General features: G+C 36.5%; 7 non-coding genes across 7 annotated transcripts; all 7 read right to left on the bottom strand.

Moving 5' to 3' along the window:
- Nucleotides 1-3,864: 3,864 nt before the first annotated feature.
- Nucleotides 3,865-3,954, bottom strand: TRNAR-UCU (transfer RNA arginine (anticodon UCU)). The gene is given in 2 exon segments: nt 3,865-3,900; nt 3,918-3,954. It is a non-coding gene; the product is annotated as a tRNA-Arg (tRNA).
- A 2,978-nt stretch (nt 3,955-6,932) lies between these two features.
- TRNAR-UCU (transfer RNA arginine (anticodon UCU)) lies at nt 6,933-7,022 on the bottom strand. Its single transcript is given in 2 exon segments — nt 6,933-6,968; nt 6,986-7,022. It is a non-coding gene; the product is annotated as a tRNA-Arg (tRNA).
- A 2,209-nt stretch (nt 7,023-9,231) lies between these two features.
- Nucleotides 9,232-9,321, bottom strand: TRNAR-UCU (transfer RNA arginine (anticodon UCU)). Its single transcript is given in 2 exon segments — nt 9,232-9,267; nt 9,285-9,321. It is a non-coding gene; the product is annotated as a tRNA-Arg (tRNA).
- A 2,208-nt stretch (nt 9,322-11,529) lies between these two features.
- Nucleotides 11,530-11,619, bottom strand: TRNAR-UCU (transfer RNA arginine (anticodon UCU)). The gene is given in 2 exon segments: nt 11,530-11,565; nt 11,583-11,619. It is a non-coding gene; the product is annotated as a tRNA-Arg (tRNA).
- Nucleotides 11,620-12,296: 677 nt separating this feature from the next.
- Nucleotides 12,297-12,386, bottom strand: TRNAR-UCU (transfer RNA arginine (anticodon UCU)). The gene is given in 2 exon segments: nt 12,297-12,332; nt 12,350-12,386. It is a non-coding gene; the product is annotated as a tRNA-Arg (tRNA).
- Nucleotides 12,387-14,596: 2,210 nt separating this feature from the next.
- Nucleotides 14,597-14,686, bottom strand: TRNAR-UCU (transfer RNA arginine (anticodon UCU)). Its single transcript is given in 2 exon segments — nt 14,597-14,632; nt 14,650-14,686. It is a non-coding gene; the product is annotated as a tRNA-Arg (tRNA).
- An 819-nt stretch (nt 14,687-15,505) lies between these two features.
- On the bottom strand, nt 15,506-15,595 carry TRNAR-UCU (transfer RNA arginine (anticodon UCU)). Its single transcript is given in 2 exon segments — nt 15,506-15,541; nt 15,559-15,595. It is a non-coding gene; the product is annotated as a tRNA-Arg (tRNA).
- Between the last annotated feature and the right edge of the window lie 2,102 nt (nt 15,596-17,697).

The following is a 17,697-nucleotide window of genomic DNA, read 5'->3' as shown; positions in this document are numbered from 1 at the left end:
TGCTTGTTTGAATAAGAAAGTAAAAAATGATACTCTGGTGGGATTCGAACCCACAACCTTTGAATGACTTTGCCAATTTATTTAGAAGTCCAACGCGCTAACCATTGCGCCACAGAACCAGATGAAAATCCGCTTGCGTACAGTAAGGGATGATCGAAGTTTTGTCAATCCAGTGTTTACTTCACATCACATTATCAAGCCTTCTGGGATACATGAAAGAATGATTGTTTTCTGAAACATAAAATGTCTGTAGCTAGAATCACACTTCTGTGTGAAACCTTGAACTGCACCTTTGTTCGCTTGGGGAGAAATTCAGAGAATAGGGTATTACAGTATTTTCTTGCCAAGTGAATAGGTTTGGACAACAATTCCATACCTTAATAGAAAAGAACTGGATAAAAAGTGCAGCCATACAATTGGTTAACAATACAAAAACACAAAGAGAATATACCATAAATAGCTTTGAAAGAAGATTTTACTTTATATGTCGCTAGAAACATATGTCTGAGTGTAGGGTGTCGTGTTTTTGGTCTATCTCATTTACAGCTATTATAAAAACAATGTTTCTGAAGGAAGGATACATTAGGAAAGTGCAAAGTTTCTGGCAGTGATGTTGTATTGCTTATGAGCAATATGTTCCTGTTGCAATGGAAGGCAGACTGCTTTTGATTCAGTTGCATGCTGTATTAGATACATAGGTTCAACTTGGGTCAAATACTAAGATTAAATCATCGGCCAAAAATAGACATTCCTCACATGCATAATGTTCCTTGTTTGAATAAGAAAGTAAAAAATGCGACTCTGGTGGGATTCAAACCCACAACCTTTGAATGACTTTGCAAATTCACTTAGAAGTCCAACGCGCTACCCATTGCTCCACAGAGCCAGATAAAAATCCATTTGCGTACAGTAAGGGATGATCGAAGTTTTGTCAATCCAGTGTTTACTTCACATCACATTATCAAGCCTTCTGGGATACATGAAAGAATGATTGTTTTCTGAAGCATAAAATGTCTGTAGCAAGAATCACACTTCTTTGTGAAACCTTGAACTGCACCTTTGTTCGCTTGGGGAGAAATTCAGAGAATAGGGTATTACAGTATTTTCTTGCCAAGTGAATTGGTTTGGACAACAATTCCATACCTTAATAAAAAAGAACTGGATAAAAAGTGCAGACATACAATTGGTTAACAATACAAAAACACAAAGAGACTATACCATAAATAGCTTTGAAAGAAGATTTTACTTTATATGTCGCTATAAACAAATGTCTGAGTGTAGGGTGTCGTGTTTTTGGTCTATCTCATTTACAGCTGTTATAAAGACCATGTTTCTGAAGGAAGGATACATTAGGAAAGTGCCAAGTTTCTGGCAGTAAAGTTTTATTGCTTATCAGCAATATGTTCCTGTTGCAATGGAAGGCGGACTGCTTTTGATTCAGTTGCATGCTGTATTAGATACATAGGTTCAACTTGGGTCAAATACTAAGATTAAAGCATCGGCCAAAAATAAACATTCCTCACATGCATAATGTTGCTTGTTTGAATAAGAAAGTAAAAAATGCGACTTTGGTGGGATTCGAACCCACAACCTTTGAATGACTTTGCCAATTTATTTAGAAGTCCAACGCGCTAACCATTGCGCCACAGAACCAGATGAAAATCTGCTTGCGTACAGTAAGGGATGATCGAAGTTTTGTCAATCCAGTGTTTACTTCACATCACATTATCAAGCCTTCTGGGATACATGAAAGAATGATTGTTTTCTGAAACATAAAATGTCTGTAGCTAGAATCACACTTCTGTGTGAAACCTTGAACTGCACCTTTGTTCGCTTGGGGAGAAATTCAGAGAATAGGGTATTACAGTATTTTCTTGCCAAGTGAATAGGTTTGGACAACAATTCCATACCTTAATAGAAAAGAACTGGATAAAAAGTGCAGCCATACAATTGGTTAACAATACAAAAACACAAAGAGAATATACCATAAATAGCTTTGAAAGAAGATTTTACTTTATATGTCGCTAGAAACATATGTCTGAGTGTAGGGTGTCGTGTTTTTGGTCTATCTCATTTACAGCTATTATAAAAACAATGTTTCTGAAGGAAGGATACATTAGGAAAGTGCAAAGTTTCTGGCAGTGATGTTGTATTGCTTATGAGCAATATGTTCCTGTTGCAATGGAAGGCAGACTGCTTTTGATTCAGTTGCATGCTGTATTAGATACATAGGTTCAACTTGGGTCAAATACTAAGATTAAATCATCGGCCAAAAATAGACATTCCTCACATGCATAATGTTCCTTGTTTGAATAAGAAAGTAAAAAATGCGACTCTGGTGGGATTCAAACCCACAACCTTTGAATGACTTTGCAAATTCACTTAGAAGTCCAACGCGCTACCCATTGCTCCACAGAGCCAGATAAAAATCCATTTGCGTACAGTAAGGGATGATCGAAGTTTTGTCAATCCAGTGTTTACTTCACATCACATTATCAAGCCTTCTGGGATACATGAAAGAATGATTGTTTTCTGAAGCATAAAATGTCTGTAGCAAGAATCACACTTCTTTGTGAAACCTTGAACTGCACCTTTGTTCGCTTGGGGAGAAATTCAGAGAATAGGGTATTACAGTATTTTCTTGCCAAGTGAATTGGTTTGGACAACAATTCCATACCTTAATAAAAAAGAACTGGATAAAAAGTGCAGACATACAATTGGTTAACAATACAAAAACACAAAGAGACTATACCATAAATAGCTTTGAAAGAAGATTTTACTTTATATGTCGCTATAAACAAATGTCTGAGTGTAGGGTGTCGTGTTTTTGGTCTATCTCATTTACAGCTGTTATAAAGACCATGTTTCTGAAGGAAGGATACATTAGGAAAGTGCCAAGTTTCTGGCAGTAAAGTTTTATTGCTTATCAGCAATATGTTCCTGTTGCAATGGAAGGCGGACTGCTTTTGATTCAGTTGCATGCTGTATTAGATACATAGGTTCAACTTGGGTCAAATACTAAGATTAAAGCATCGGCCAAAAATAAACATTCCTCACATGCATAATGTTGCTTGTTTGAATAAGAAAGTAAAAAATGCTACTCTGGTGAGATTCGAACCCACAACCTTTGAATGACTTTGCCAATTTATTTAGAAGTCCAACGCACTATCCATTGCGCCACAGAGCCAGATGAAAATCCACTTGCGTACAGTAAGGGATGATCAAAGTTTTGTCAATCCAGTGTTTACTTCACATCACATTATCAAGCCTTCTGGGATACATGAAAGAATGATTGTTTTCTGAAACATAAAATGTCTGTAGCTAGAATCACACTTCTGTGTGAAACCTTGAACTGCACCTTTGTTCGCTTGGGGAGACATTCAGAGAATAGGGTATTACAGTATTTTCTTGCCAAGTGAATAGGTTTGGACAACAATTCCATACCTTAATAAAAAAGAACTGGATAAAAAGTGCAGCCATACAATTGGTTAACAATACAAAAACACAAAGAGAATATACCATAAATAGCTTTGAAAGAAGATTTTACTTTATATGTCGCTAGAAACAAATGTCTGAGTGTAGGGTGTCGTGTTATTGGTCTATCTCATTTACAGCTATTATAAAGACAATGTTTCTGAAGGAAGGATACATTAGGAAAGTGCAAGGTTTCTGGCAGTGATGTTGTATTGCTCATGAGCAATATGTTCCTGTTGCAATGGAAGGCAGACTGCTTTTGATTCAGTTGCATGCTGTATTAGATACATAGGTTCAACTTGGGTCAAATACTAAGATTAAAGCATCGGCCAAAAATAGACATTCCTCACATGCATAATGTTCCTTGTTTGAATAAGAAAGTAAAAAATGCGACTCTGGTGGGATTCAAACCCACAACCTTTGAATGACTTTGCAAATTCACTTAGAAGTCCAACGCGCTACCCATTGCGCCACAGAGCCAGATAAAAATCCATTTGCGTACAGTAAGGGATGATCGAAGTTTTGTCAATCCAGTGTTTACTTCACATCACATTATCAAGCCTTCTGGGATACATGAAAGAATGATTGTTTTCTGAAGCATAAAATGTCTGTAGCAAGAATCACACTTCTTTGTGAAACCTTGAACTGCACCTTTGTTCGCTTGGGGAGAAATTCAGAGAATAGGGTATTACAGTATTTTCTTGCCAAGTGAATTGGTTTGGACAACAATTCCATACCTTAATAAAAAAGAACTGGATAAAAAGTGCAGACATACAATTGGTTAACAATACAAAAACACAAAGAGAATATACCATAAATAGCTTTGAAAGAAGATTTTACTTTATATGTCGCTATAAACAAATGTCTGAGTGTAGGGTGTCGTGTTTTTGGTCTATCTCATTTACAGCTGTTATAAAGACCATGTTTCTGATGGAAAGATACATTAGGAAAGTGCCAAGTTTCTGGCAGTAAAGTTTTATTGCTTATCAGCAATATGTTCCTGTTACAATGGAAGGCGGACTGCTTTTGATTCAGTTGCATGCTGTATTAGATACATAGGTTCAACTTGGGTCAAATACTAAGATTAAAGCATCGGCCAAAAATAAACATTCCTCACATGCATAATGTTGCTTGTTTGAATAAGAAAGTAAAAAATGCTACTCTGGTGGGATTCGAACCCACAACCTTTGAATGACTTTGCCAATTTATTTAGAAGTCCAACGCGCTATCCATTGCGCCACAGAGCCAGATGAAAATCCACTTGCGTACAGTAAGGGATGATCGAAGTTTTGTCAATCCAGTGTTTACTTCACATCACATTATCAAGCCTTCTGGGATACATGAAAGAATGATTGTTTTCTGAAACATAAAATGTCTGTAGCTAGAATCACACTTCTGTGTGAAACCTTGAACTGCACCTTTGTTCGCTTGGGGAGAAATTCAGAGAAGAGGGTATTACAGTATTTTCTTGCCAAGTGAATATGTTTGGACAACAATTCCATACCTTAATAAAAAAGAACTGGATAAAAAGTGCAGCCATACAATTGGTTAACAATACAAAAACACAAAGAGAATATACCATAAATAGCTTTGAAAGTAGATTTTATTTTATATGTCGCTAGAAACAAATGTCTGAGTGTAGGGTGTCGTGTTATTGGTCTATCTCATTTACAGCTATTATAAAGACAATGTTTCTGAAGGAAGGATACATTAGGAAAGTGCAAAGTTTCTGGCAGTGATGTTGTATTGCTTATGAGCAATATGTTCCTGTTGCAATGGAAGGCAGACTGCTTTTGATTCAGTTGCATGCTGTATTAGATACATAGGTTCAACTTGGGTCAAATACTAAGATTAAATCATCGGCCAAAAATAGACATTCCTCACATGCATAATGTTCCTTGTTTGAATAAGAAAGTAAAAAATGCGACTCTGGTGGGATTCAAACCCACAACCTTTGAATGACTTTGCAAATTCACTTAGAAGTCCAACGCGCTACCCATTGCTCCACAGAGCCAGATAAAAATCCATTTGCGTACAGTAAGGGATGATCGAAGTTTTGTCAATCCAGTGTTTACTTCACATCACATTATCAAGCCTTCTGGGATACATGAAAGAATGATTGTTTTCTGAAGCATAAAATGTCTGTAGCAAGAATCACACTTCTTTGTGAAACCTTGAACTGCACCTTTGTTCGCTTGGGGAGAAATTCAGAGAATAGGGTATTACAGTATTTTCTTGCCAAGTGAATTGGTTTGGACAACAATTCCATACCTTAATAAAAAAGAACTGGATAAAAAGTGCAGACATACAATTGGTTAACAATACAAAAACACAAAGAGACTATACCATAAATAGCTTTGAAAGAAGATTTTACTTTATATGTCGCTATAAACAAATGTCTGAGTGTAGGGTGTCGTGTTTTTGGTCTATCTCATTTACAGCTGTTATAAAGACCATGTTTCTGAAGGAAGGATACATTAGGAAAGTGCCAAGTTTCTGGCAGTAAAGTTTTATTGCTTATCAGCAATATGTTCCTGTTGCAATGGAAGGCGGACTGCTTTTGATTCAGTTGCATGCTGTATTAGATACATAGGTTCAACTTGGGTCAAATACTAAGATTAAAGCATCGGCCAAAAATAAACATTCCTCACATGCATAATGTTGCTTGTTTGAATAAGAAAGTAAAAAATGCTACTCTGGTGAGATTCGAACCCACAACCTTTGAATGACTTTGCCAATTTATTTAGAAGTCCAACGCACTATCCATTGCGCCACAGAGCCAGATGAAAATCCACTTGCGTACAGTAAGGGATGATCAAAGTTTTGTCAATCCAGTGTTTACTTCACATCACATTATCAAGCCTTCTGGGATACATGAAAGAATGATTGTTTTCTGAAACATAAAATGTCTGTAGCTAGAATCACACTTCTGTGTGAAACCTTGAACTGCACCTTTGTTCGCTTGGGGAGACATTCAGAGAATAGGGTATTACAGTATTTTCTTGCCAAGTGAATAGGTTTGGACAACAATTCCATACCTTAATAAAAAAGAACTGGATAAAAAGTGCAGCCATACAATTGGTTAACAATACAAAAACACAAAGAGAATATACCATAAATAGCTTTGAAAGAAGATTTTACTTTATATGTCGCTAGAAACAAATGTCTGAGTGTAGGGTGTCGTGTTATTGGTCTATCTCATTTACAGCTATTATAAAGACAATGTTTCTGAAGGAAGGATACATTAGGAAAGTGCAAGGTTTCTGGCAGTGATGTTGTATTGCTCATGAGCAATATGTTCCTGTTGCAATGGAAGGCAGACTGCTTTTGATTCAGTTGCATGCTGTATTAGATACATAGGTTCAACTTGGGTCAAATACTAAGATTAAAGCATCGGCCAAAAATAGACATTCCTCACATGCATAATGTTCCTTGTTTGAATAAGAAAGTAAAAAATGCGACTCTGGTGGGATTCAAACCCACAACCTTTGAATGACTTTGCAAATTCACTTAGAAGTCCAACGCGCTACCCATTGCGCCACAGAGCCAGATAAAAATCCATTTGCGTACAGTAAGGGATGATCGAAGTTTTGTCAATCCAGTGTTTACTTCACATCACATTATCAAGCCTTCTGGGATACATGAAAGAATGATTGTTTTCTGAAGCATAAAATGTCTGTAGCAAGAATCACACTTCTTTGTGAAACCTTGAACTGCACCTTTGTTCGCTTGGGGAGAAATTCAGAGAATAGGGTATTACAGTATTTTCTTGCCAAGTGAATTGGTTTGGACAACAATTCCATACCTTAATAAAAAAGAACTGGATAAAAAGTGCAGACATACAATTGGTTAACAATACAAAAACACAAAGAGAATATACCATAAATAGCTTTGAAAGAAGATTTTACTTTATATGTCGCTATAAACAAATGTCTGAGTGTAGGGTGTCGTGTTTTTGGTCTATCTCATTTACAGCTGTTATAAAGACCATGTTTCTGATGGAAAGATACATTAGGAAAGTGCCAAGTTTCTGGCAGTAAAGTTTTATTGCTTATCAGCAATATGTTCCTGTTACAATGGAAGGCGGACTGCTTTTGATTCAGTTGCATGCTGTATTAGATACATAGGTTCAACTTGGGTCAAATACTAAGATTAAAGCATCGGCCAAAAATAAACATTCCTCACATGCATAATGTTGCTTGTTTGAATAAGAAAGTAAAAAATGCTACTCTGGTGGGATTCGAACCCACAACCTTTGAATGACTTTGCCAATTTATTTAGAAGTCCAACGCGCTATCCATTGCGCCACAGAGCCAGATGAAAATCCACTTGCGTACAGTAAGGGATGATCGAAGTTTTGTCAATCCAGTGTTTACTTCACATCACATTATCAAGCCTTCTGGGATACATGAAAGAATGATTGTTTTCTGAAACATAAAATGTCTGTAGCTAGAATCACACTTCTGTGTGAAACCTTGAACTGCACCTTTGTTCGCTTGGGGAGAAATTCAGAGAAGAGGGTATTACAGTATTTTCTTGCCAAGTGAATATGTTTGGACAACAATTCCATACCTTAATAAAAAAGAACTGGATAAAAAGTGCAGCCATACAATTGGTTAACAATACAAAAACACAAAGAGAATATACCATAAATAGCTTTGAAAGTAGATTTTATTTTATATGTCGCTAGAAACAAATGTCTGAGTGTAGGGTGTCGTGTTATTGGTCTATCTCATTTACAGCTATTATAAAGACAATGTTTCTGAAGGAAGGATACATTAGGAAAGTGCAAAGATTCTGGCAGTGATGTTGTATTGCTTATGAGCAATATGTTCCTGTTGCAATGGAAGGCAGACTGCTTTTGATTCAGTTGCATGCTGTATTAGATACATAGGTTCAACTTGGGTCAAATACTAAGATTAAAGCATCGGCCAAAAATAAACATTCCTCACATGCATAATGTTCCTTGTTTGAATAAGAAAGTAAAAAATGCGACTCTGGTGGGATTCGAACCCACAACCTTTGAATGACTTTGCCAATTCACTTAAAAGTCCAACGCGCTATCCATTGCGCCACAGAGCCAGATGAAAATCCACTTGAGTACAGTAAGGGATGATCGAAGTTTTGTCAATCCAGTGTTTACTTCACATCATATTATCAAGCCTTCTGCGATACAAGAAAGAATAATTATTTTCTGAAACATAAAAAGTCTGTAGAAGAATCACACTTCTGGGTGAAACCTTGAACTCCACCTTTGTTCCTTTAGGGATAAATTCGGAGAATAGGGTATTACTGTATTTTCTTGCAAACCGAATACGTTTGGACAACAATTCCATACCTTAATAAAAAAGAACTGGATAAAAAGTGCAGACATACAATTGGTTAACAATACAAAAACACAAAGAGAATATACCATAAATAGCTTTGAAAGAAGATTTTACTTTATATGTCGCTAGAAACAAATGTCTGAGTGTAGGGTGTCGTGTTTTTGGTCTATCTCATTTACAGCTGTTATAAAGACCATGTTTCTGAAGGAAGGATACATTAGGAAAGTGCCAAGTTTCTGGCAGTAATGTTGTATTGCTTATGAGCAATATGTTCCTGTTGCAAGGAAGGCGGACTGCTTTTGATTCAGTTGCATGCTGTATTAGATACATAGGTTCAACTTGGGTCAAATACTAAGATTAAAGCATCGGCCAAAAATAAACATTCCTCACATGCATAATGTTCCTTGTTTGAATAAGAAAGTAAAAAATGCGACTCTGGTGGGATTCGAACCCACAACCTTTGAATGACTTTGCCAATTCACTTAGAAGTCCAACGCGCTATCCATTGCGCCACAGAGCCAGATGAAAATCCACTTGAGTACAGTAAGGGATGATCGAAGTTTTGTCAATCCAGTGTTTACTTCACATCATATTATCAAGCCTTCTGGGATACATGAAAGAATGATTGTTTTCTGAAACATAAAATGTCTGTAGCAAGAATCGCAGTTCGGGGTGATACCTTGAACTGCACCTTTGTTCGCTTGGGGAGAAATTAGGAGAATAGGTTATTACTGTATTTAGTTGCATACTGAATACGTTTGGACAACAATTCCATACCGTAATAAAAAAGAACTGGATAAAAAGTGCAGACATACAATTGGTTAACAATACAAAAACACAAAGAGAATATACCATAAATAGCTTTGAAAGAAGATTTTACTTTATATGTCGCTAGAAACAAATGTCTGAGTGTAGGGTGTCGTGTTTTGGTCTATCTCATTTACAGCTGTTATAAAGACAATGTTTCTGAAGGAAGGATACATTAGAAAAGTGCCAAGTTTCTGGCAGTGATGTTGTATTGCTCATGAGCAATATGTTCCTGTTGCAATGGAAGGCAGACTGCTTTTGATTCAGTTGCATGCTGTATTAGATACATAGGTTCAACTTGGGTCAAATACTAAGATTAAAGCATCGGCCAAAAATAAACATTCCTCACATGCATAATGTTGCTTGTTTGAATAAGAAAGTAAAAAATGCTACTCTGGTGGGATTCGAACCCACAACCTTTGAATGACTTTGCCAATTCACTTAGAAGTCCAACGCGCTATCCATTGCGCCACAGAGCCAGATGAAAATCCACTTGAGTACAGTAAGGGATGATCGAAGTTTTGTCAATCCAGTGTTTACTTCACATCATATTATCAAGCCTTCTGCGATACAAGAAAGAATAATTATTTTCTGAAACATAAAAAGTCTGTAGAAGAATCACACTTCTGGGTGAAACCTTGAACTCCACCTTTGTTCCTTTAGGGATAAATTCGGAGAATAGGGTATTACTGTATTTTCTTGAAAACCGAATACGTTTGGACAACAATTCCATACCTTAATAAAAAAGAACTGGATAAAAAGTGCAGACATACAATTGGTTAACAATACAAAAATACAAAGAGAATATACCATAAATAGCTTTGAAAGAAGATTTTACTTTATATGTCGCTAGAAACAAATGTCTGAGTGTAGGGTGTCGTGTTTTTGGTCTATCTCATTTACAGCTGTTATAAAGACCATGTTTCTGAAGGAAGGATACATTAGGAAAGTGCCAAGTTTCTGGCAGTAATGTTGTATTGCTTATGAGCAATATGTTCCTGTTGCAAGGAAGGCGGACTGCTTTTGATTCAGTTGCATGCTGTATTAGATACATAGGTTCAACTTGGGTCAAATACTAAGATTAAAGCATCGGCCAAAAATAAACATTCCTCACATGCATAATGTTGCTTGTTTGAATAAGAAAGTAAAAAATGCTACTCTGGTGGGATTCGAACCCACAACCTTTGAATGACTTTGCAAATTCACTTAGAAGTCCAATGCACTATCCATTGCGCCACAGAGCCAGATGAAAATCAACTTGCGTACAGTAAGGGATGATCGAAGTTTTGTCAATCCAGTGTTTACTTCACATCATATTATCAAGCCTTCTGGGATACAAGAAAGAATGATTGACTTCTGAAACATAAAATGTCTGTAGCAAGAATCACACTTCTGTGTGAAACCTTGAACTGCACCTTTGTTCGCTTGGGGAGAAATTAGGAGAATAGGTTATTACTGTATTTTCTTGCAAACTGAATACGTTTGGACAACAATTCCATACCTTAATAAAAAAGAACTGGATAAAAAGTGCAGACATACAATTGGTTAACAATACAAAAACACAAAGAGAATATACCATAAATAGCTTTGAAAGAAGATTTTACTTTATATGTCGCTAGAAACAAATGTCTGAGTGTAGGGTGTCGTGTTTTTGGTCTATCTCATTTACAGCTGTTATAAAGACCATGTTTCTGAAGGAAGGATACATTAGGAAAGTGCCAAGTTTCTGGCAGTAATGTTTTATTGCTTATCAGCAATATGTTCCTGTTGCAATGGAAGGCGGACTGCTTTTGATTCAGTTGCATGCTGTATTAGATACATAGGTTCAACTTGGGTCAAATACTAAGATTAAAGCATCGGCCAAAAATAGACATTCCTCACATGCATAATGTTCCTTGTTTGAATAAGAAAGTAAAAAATGCGACTCTGGTGGGATTCAAACCCACAACCTTTGAATGACTTTGCAAATTCACTTAGAAGTCCAACGCGCTATCCATTGCGCCACAGAGCCAGATAAAAATCCACTTGCGTACAGTAAGGGATGATCGAAGTTTTGTCAATCCAGTGTTTACTTCACATCACATTATCAAGCCTTCTGGGATACATGAAAGAATGATTGTTTTCTGAAACATAAAATGTCTGTAGCAAGAATCACACTTCTTTGTGAAACCTTGAACTGCACCTTTGTTCGCTTGGGGAGAAATTCAGAGAATAGGGTATTACAGTATTTTCTTGCCAAGTGAATTGGTTTGGACAACAATTCCATACCTTAATAAAAAAGAACTGGATAAAAAGTGCAGACATACAATTGGTTAACAATACAAGAACACAAAGAGAATATACCATAAATAGCTTTGAAAGAAGATTTTACTTTATATGTCGCTAGAAACAAATGTCTGAGTGTAGGGTGTCGTGTTTTTGGTCTATCTCATTTACAGCTATTATAAAGACAATGTTTCTGAAGGAAGGATACATTAGGAAAGTGCAAGGTTTCTGGCAGTGATGTTTTATTGCTCATGAGCAATATGTTCCTGTTGCAATGGAAGGCAGACTGCTTTTGATTCAGTTGCATGCTGTATTAGATACATAGGTTCAACTTGGGTCAAATACTAAGATTAAAGCATCGGCCAAAAATAGACATTCCTCACATGCATAATGTTCCTTGTTTGAATAAGAAAGTAAAAAATGCGACTCTGGTGGGATTCAAACCCACAACCTTTGAATGACTTTGCAAATTCACTTAGAAGTCCAACGCGCTACCCATTGCGCCACAGAGCCAGATAAAAATCCATTTGCGTACAGTAAGGGATGATCGAAGTTTTGTCAATCCAGTGTTTACTTCACATCACATTATCAAGCCTTCTGGGATACATGAAAGAATGATTGTTTTCTGAAGCATAAAATGTCTGTGGCAAGAATCACACTTCTTTGTGAAACCTTGAACTGCACCTTTGTTCGCTTGGGGAGAAATTCAGAGAATAGGGTATTACAGTATTTTCTTGCCAAGTGAATTGGTTTGGACAACAATTCCATACCTTAATAAAAAAGAACTGGATAAAAAGTGCAGACATACAATTGGTTAACAATACAAAAACACAAAGAGAATATACCATAAATAGCTTTGAAAGAAGATTTTACTTTATATGTCGCTAGAAACAAATGTCTGAGTGTAGGGTGTCGTGTTTTTGGTCTATCTCATTTACAGCTGTTATAAAGACCATGTTTCTGAAGGAAGGATACATTAGGAAAGTGCCAAGTTTCTGGCAGTAATGTTGTATTGCTTATGAGCAATATGTTCCTGTTGCAAGGAAGGCGGACTGCTTTTGATTCAGTTGCATGCTGTATTAGATACATAGGTTCAACTTGGGTCAAATACTAAGATTAAAGCATCGGCCAAAAATAAACATTCCTCACATGCATAATGTTGCTTGTTTGAATAAGAAAGTAAAAAATGCTACTCTGGTGGGATTCGAACCCACAACCTTTGAATGACTTTGCAAATTCACTTAGAAGTCCAATGCACTATCCATTGCGCCACAGAGCCAGATGAAAATCAACTTGCGTACAGTAAGGGATGATCGAAGTTTTGTCAATCCAGTGTTTACTTCACATCATATTATCAAGCCTTCTGGGATACAAGAAAGAATGATTGACTTCTGAAACATAAAATGTCTGTAGCAAGAATCACACTTCTGTGTGAAACCTTGAACTGCACCTTTGTTCGCTTGGGGAGAAATTCAGAGAATAGGGTATTACAGTATTTTCTTGCCAAGTGAATAGGTTTGGACAACAATTCCATACCTTAATAAAAAAGAACTGGATAAAAAGTGCAGAAATACAATTGGTTAACAATACAAAAACACAAAGAGAATATACCATAAATAGCTTTGAAAGAAGATTTTACTTTATATGTCGCTAGAAACAAATGTCTGAGTGTAGGGTGTCGTGTTATTGGTCTATCTCATTTACAGCTATTATAAAGACAATGTTTCTGAAGGAAGGATACATTAGGAAAGTGCCAAGTTTCTGGCAGTAATGTTGTATTGCTTATGAGCAATATGTTCCTGTTGCAATGGAAGGCAGACTGCTTTTGATTCAGTTGCATGCTGTATTAGATACATAGGTTCAACTTGGGTCAAATACTAAGATTAAAGCATCGGCCAAAAATAAACATTCCTCACATGCATAATGTTCCTTGTTTGAATAAGAAAGTAAAAAATGCGACTTTGGTGGGATTCGAACCCAAAACCTTTGAATGATTTTGCAATTTCACTTAGAAGTCCAACGCGCTATCCATTGCGCCACAGAGCCAGATGAAAATCCACTTGAGTACAGGAAGGGATGATCGAAGTTTTGTCAATCCAGTGTTTACTTCACATCATATTATCAAGCCTTCTGGGATACATGAAAGAATGATTGTTTTCTGAAACATAAAATGTCTGTAGCAAGAATCGCAGTTCGGGGTGAAACCTTGAACTGCACCTTTGTTCGCTTGGGGAGAAATTAGGAGAATAGGTTATTACTGTATTTTCTTGCAAACTGAATACGTTTGGACAACAATTCCATACCTTAATAAAAAAGAACTGGATAAAAAGTGCAGACATACAATTGGTTAACAATACAAAAACACAAAGAGAATATACCATAAATAGCTTTGAAAGAAGATTTTACTTTATATGTCGCTAGAAACAAATGTCTGAGTGTAGGGTGTCGTGTTTTTGGTCTATCTCATTTACAGCTGTTATAAAGACCATGTTTCTGAAGGAAGGATACATTAGGAAAGTGCCAAGTTTCTGGCAGTAATGTTTTATTGCTTATCAGCAATATGTTCCTGTTGCAATGGAAGGCGGACTGCTTTTGATTCAGTTGCATGCTGTATTAGATACATAGGTTCAACTTGGGTCAAATACTAAGATTAAAGCATCGGCCAAAAATAGACATTCCTCACATGCATAATGTTCCTTGTTTGAATAAGAAAGTAAAAAATGCGACTCTGGTGGGATTCAAACCCACAACCTTTGAATGACTTTGCAAATTCACTTAGAAGTCCAACGCGCTATCCATTGCGCCACAGAGCCAGATAAAAATCCACTTGCGTACAGTAAGGGATGATCGAAGTTTTGTCAATCCAGTGTTTACTTCACATCACATTATCAAGCCTTCTGGGATACATGAAAGAATGATTGTTTTCTGAAACATAAAATGTCTGTAGCAAGAATCACACTTCTTTGTGAAACCTTGAACTGCACCTTTGTTCGAAGTTTTGTCAATCCAGTGTTTACTTCACATCATATTATCAAGCCTTCTGGGATACATGAAAGAATGATTGTTTTCTGAAACATAAGATGTCTGTAGCAAGAATCACAGTTCGGGGTGAAACCTTGAACTGCACCTTTGTTCGCTTGGGGAGAAATTCAGAGAATAGGGTATTACAGTATTTTCTTGCCAAGTGAATTGGTTTGGACAACAATTCCATACCTTAATAAAAAAGAACTGGATAAAAAGTGCAGACATACAATTGGTTAACAATACAAAAACACAAAGAGAATATACCATAAATAGCTTTGAAAGAAGATTTTACTTTATATGTCGCTAGAAACAAATGTCTGAGTGTAGGGTGTCGTGTTTTGGTCTATCTCATTTACAGCTATTATAAAGACAATGTTTCTGAAGGAAGGATACATTAGAAAAGTGCCAAGTTTCTGGCAGTGATGTTGTATTGCTCATGAGCAATATGTTCCTGTTGCAATGGAAGGCAGACTGCTTTTGATTCAGTTGCATGCTGTATTAGATACATAGGTTCAACTTGGGTCAAATACTAAGATTAAAGCATCGGCCAAAAATAAACATTCCTCACATGCATAATGTTCCTTGTTTGAATAAGAAAGTAAAAAATGCGACTCTGGTGGGATTCAAACCCACAACCTTTGAATGACTTTGCAAATTCACTTAGAAGTCCAACGCGCTACCCATTGCGCCACAGAGCCAGATAAAAATCCATTTGCGTACAGTAAGGGATGATCGAAGTTTTGTCAATCCAGTGTTTACTTCACATCACATTATCAAGCCTTCTGGGATACATGAAAGAATGATTGTTTTCTGAAGCATAAAATGTCTGTGGCAAGAATCACACTTCTTTGTGAAACCTTGAACTGCACCTTTGTTCGCTTGGGGAGAAATTCAGAGAATAGGGTATTACAGTATTTTCTTGCCAAGTGAATTGGTTTGGACAACAATTCCATACCTTAATAAAAAAGAACTGGATAAAAAGTGCAGACATACAATTGGTTAACAATACAAAAACACAAAGAGAATATACCATAAATAGCTTTGAAAGAAGATTTTACTTTATATGTCGCTAGAAACAAATGTCTGAGTGTAGGGTGTCGTGTTTTTGGTCTATCTCATTTACAGCTGTTATAAAGACCATGTTTCTGAAGGAAGGATACATTAGGAAAGTGCCAAGTTTCTGGCAGTAATGTTGTATTGCTTATGAGCAATATGTTCCTGTTGCAAGGAAGGCGGACTGCTTTTGATTCAGTTGCATGCTGTATTAGATACATAGGTTCAACTTGGGTCAAATACTAAGATTAAAGCATCGGCCAAAAATAAACATTCCTCACATGCATAATGTTGCTTGTTTGAATAAGAAAGTAAAAAATGCTACTCTGGTGGGATTCGAGCCCACAACCTTTGAATGACTTTGCAAATTCACTTAGAAGTCCAATGCACTATCCATTGCGCCACAGAGCCAGATGAAAATCAACTTGCGTACAGTAAGGGATGATCGAAGTTTTGTCAATCCAGTGTTTACTTCACATCATATTATCAAGCCTTCTGGGATACAAGAAAGAATGATTGACTTCTGAAACATAAAATGTCTGTAGCAAGAATCACACTTCTGTGTGAAACCTTGAACTGCACCTTTGTTCGCTTGGGGAGAAATTCAGAGAATAGGGTATTACAGTATTTTCTTGCCAAGTGAATAGGTTTGGACAACAATTCCATACCTTAATAAAAAAGAACTGGATAAAAAGTGCAGAAATACAATTGGTTAACAATACAAAAACACAAAGAGAATATACCATAAATAGATTTGAAAGAAGATTTTACTTTATATGTCGCTATTAACAAATGTCTGAGTGTAGGGTGTCGTGTTTTTGGTCTATCTCATTTACAGCTATTATAAAGACAATGTTTCTGAAGGAAGGATACATTAGGAAAGTGCCAAGTTTCTGGCAGTAATGTTGTATTGCTTATGAGCAATATGTTCCTGTTGCAATGGAAGGCAGACTGCTTTTGATTCAGTTGCATGCTGTATTAGATACATAGGTTCAACTTGGGTCAAATACTAAGATTAAAGCATCGGCCAAAAATAAACATTCCTCACATGCATAATGTTCCTTGTTTGAATAAGAAAGTAAAAAATGCGACTTTGGTGGGATTCGAACCCAAAACCTTTGAATGATTTTGCAATTTCACTTAGAAGTCCAACGCGCTATCCATTGCGCCACAGAGCCAGATGAAAATCCACTTGAGTACAGGAAGGGATGATCGAAGTTTTGTCAATCCAGTGTTTACTTCACATCATATTATCAAGCCTTCTGGGATACATGAAAGAATGATTGTTTTCTGAAACATAAAATGTCTGTAGCAAGAATCGCAGTTCGGGGTGAAACCTTGAACTGCACCTTTGTTCGCTTGGGGAGAAATTAGGAGAATAGGTTATTACTGTATTTTCTTGCAAACTGAATACGTTTGGACAACAATTCCATACCTTAATAAAAAAGAACTGGATAAAAAGTGCAGACATACAATTGGTTAACAATACAAAAACACAAAGAGAATATACCATAAATAGCTTTGAAAGAAGATTTTACTTTATATGTCGCTAGAAACAAATGTCTGAGTGTAGGGTGTCGTGTTTTTGGTCTATCTCATTTACAGCTGTTATAAAGACCATGTTTCTGAAGGAAGGATACATTAGGAAAGTGCCAAGTTTCTGGCAGTAATGTTTTATTGCTTATCAGCAATATGTTCCTGTTGCAATGGAAGGCGGACTGCTTTTGATTCAGTTGCATGCTGTATT

This window comes from Ambystoma mexicanum (genome assembly GCF_040938575.1).
Source record: "Ambystoma mexicanum isolate Mex_15411 chromosome 12 unlocalized genomic scaffold, UKY_AmexF1_1 Mex_chr12_unloc.1, whole genome shotgun sequence".
In the NCBI taxonomy this organism is placed as follows: Eukaryota; Metazoa; Chordata; class Amphibia; order Caudata; family Ambystomatidae; genus Ambystoma; species Ambystoma mexicanum.
This window is presented reverse-complemented; position numbering and strand designations above follow the sequence as displayed.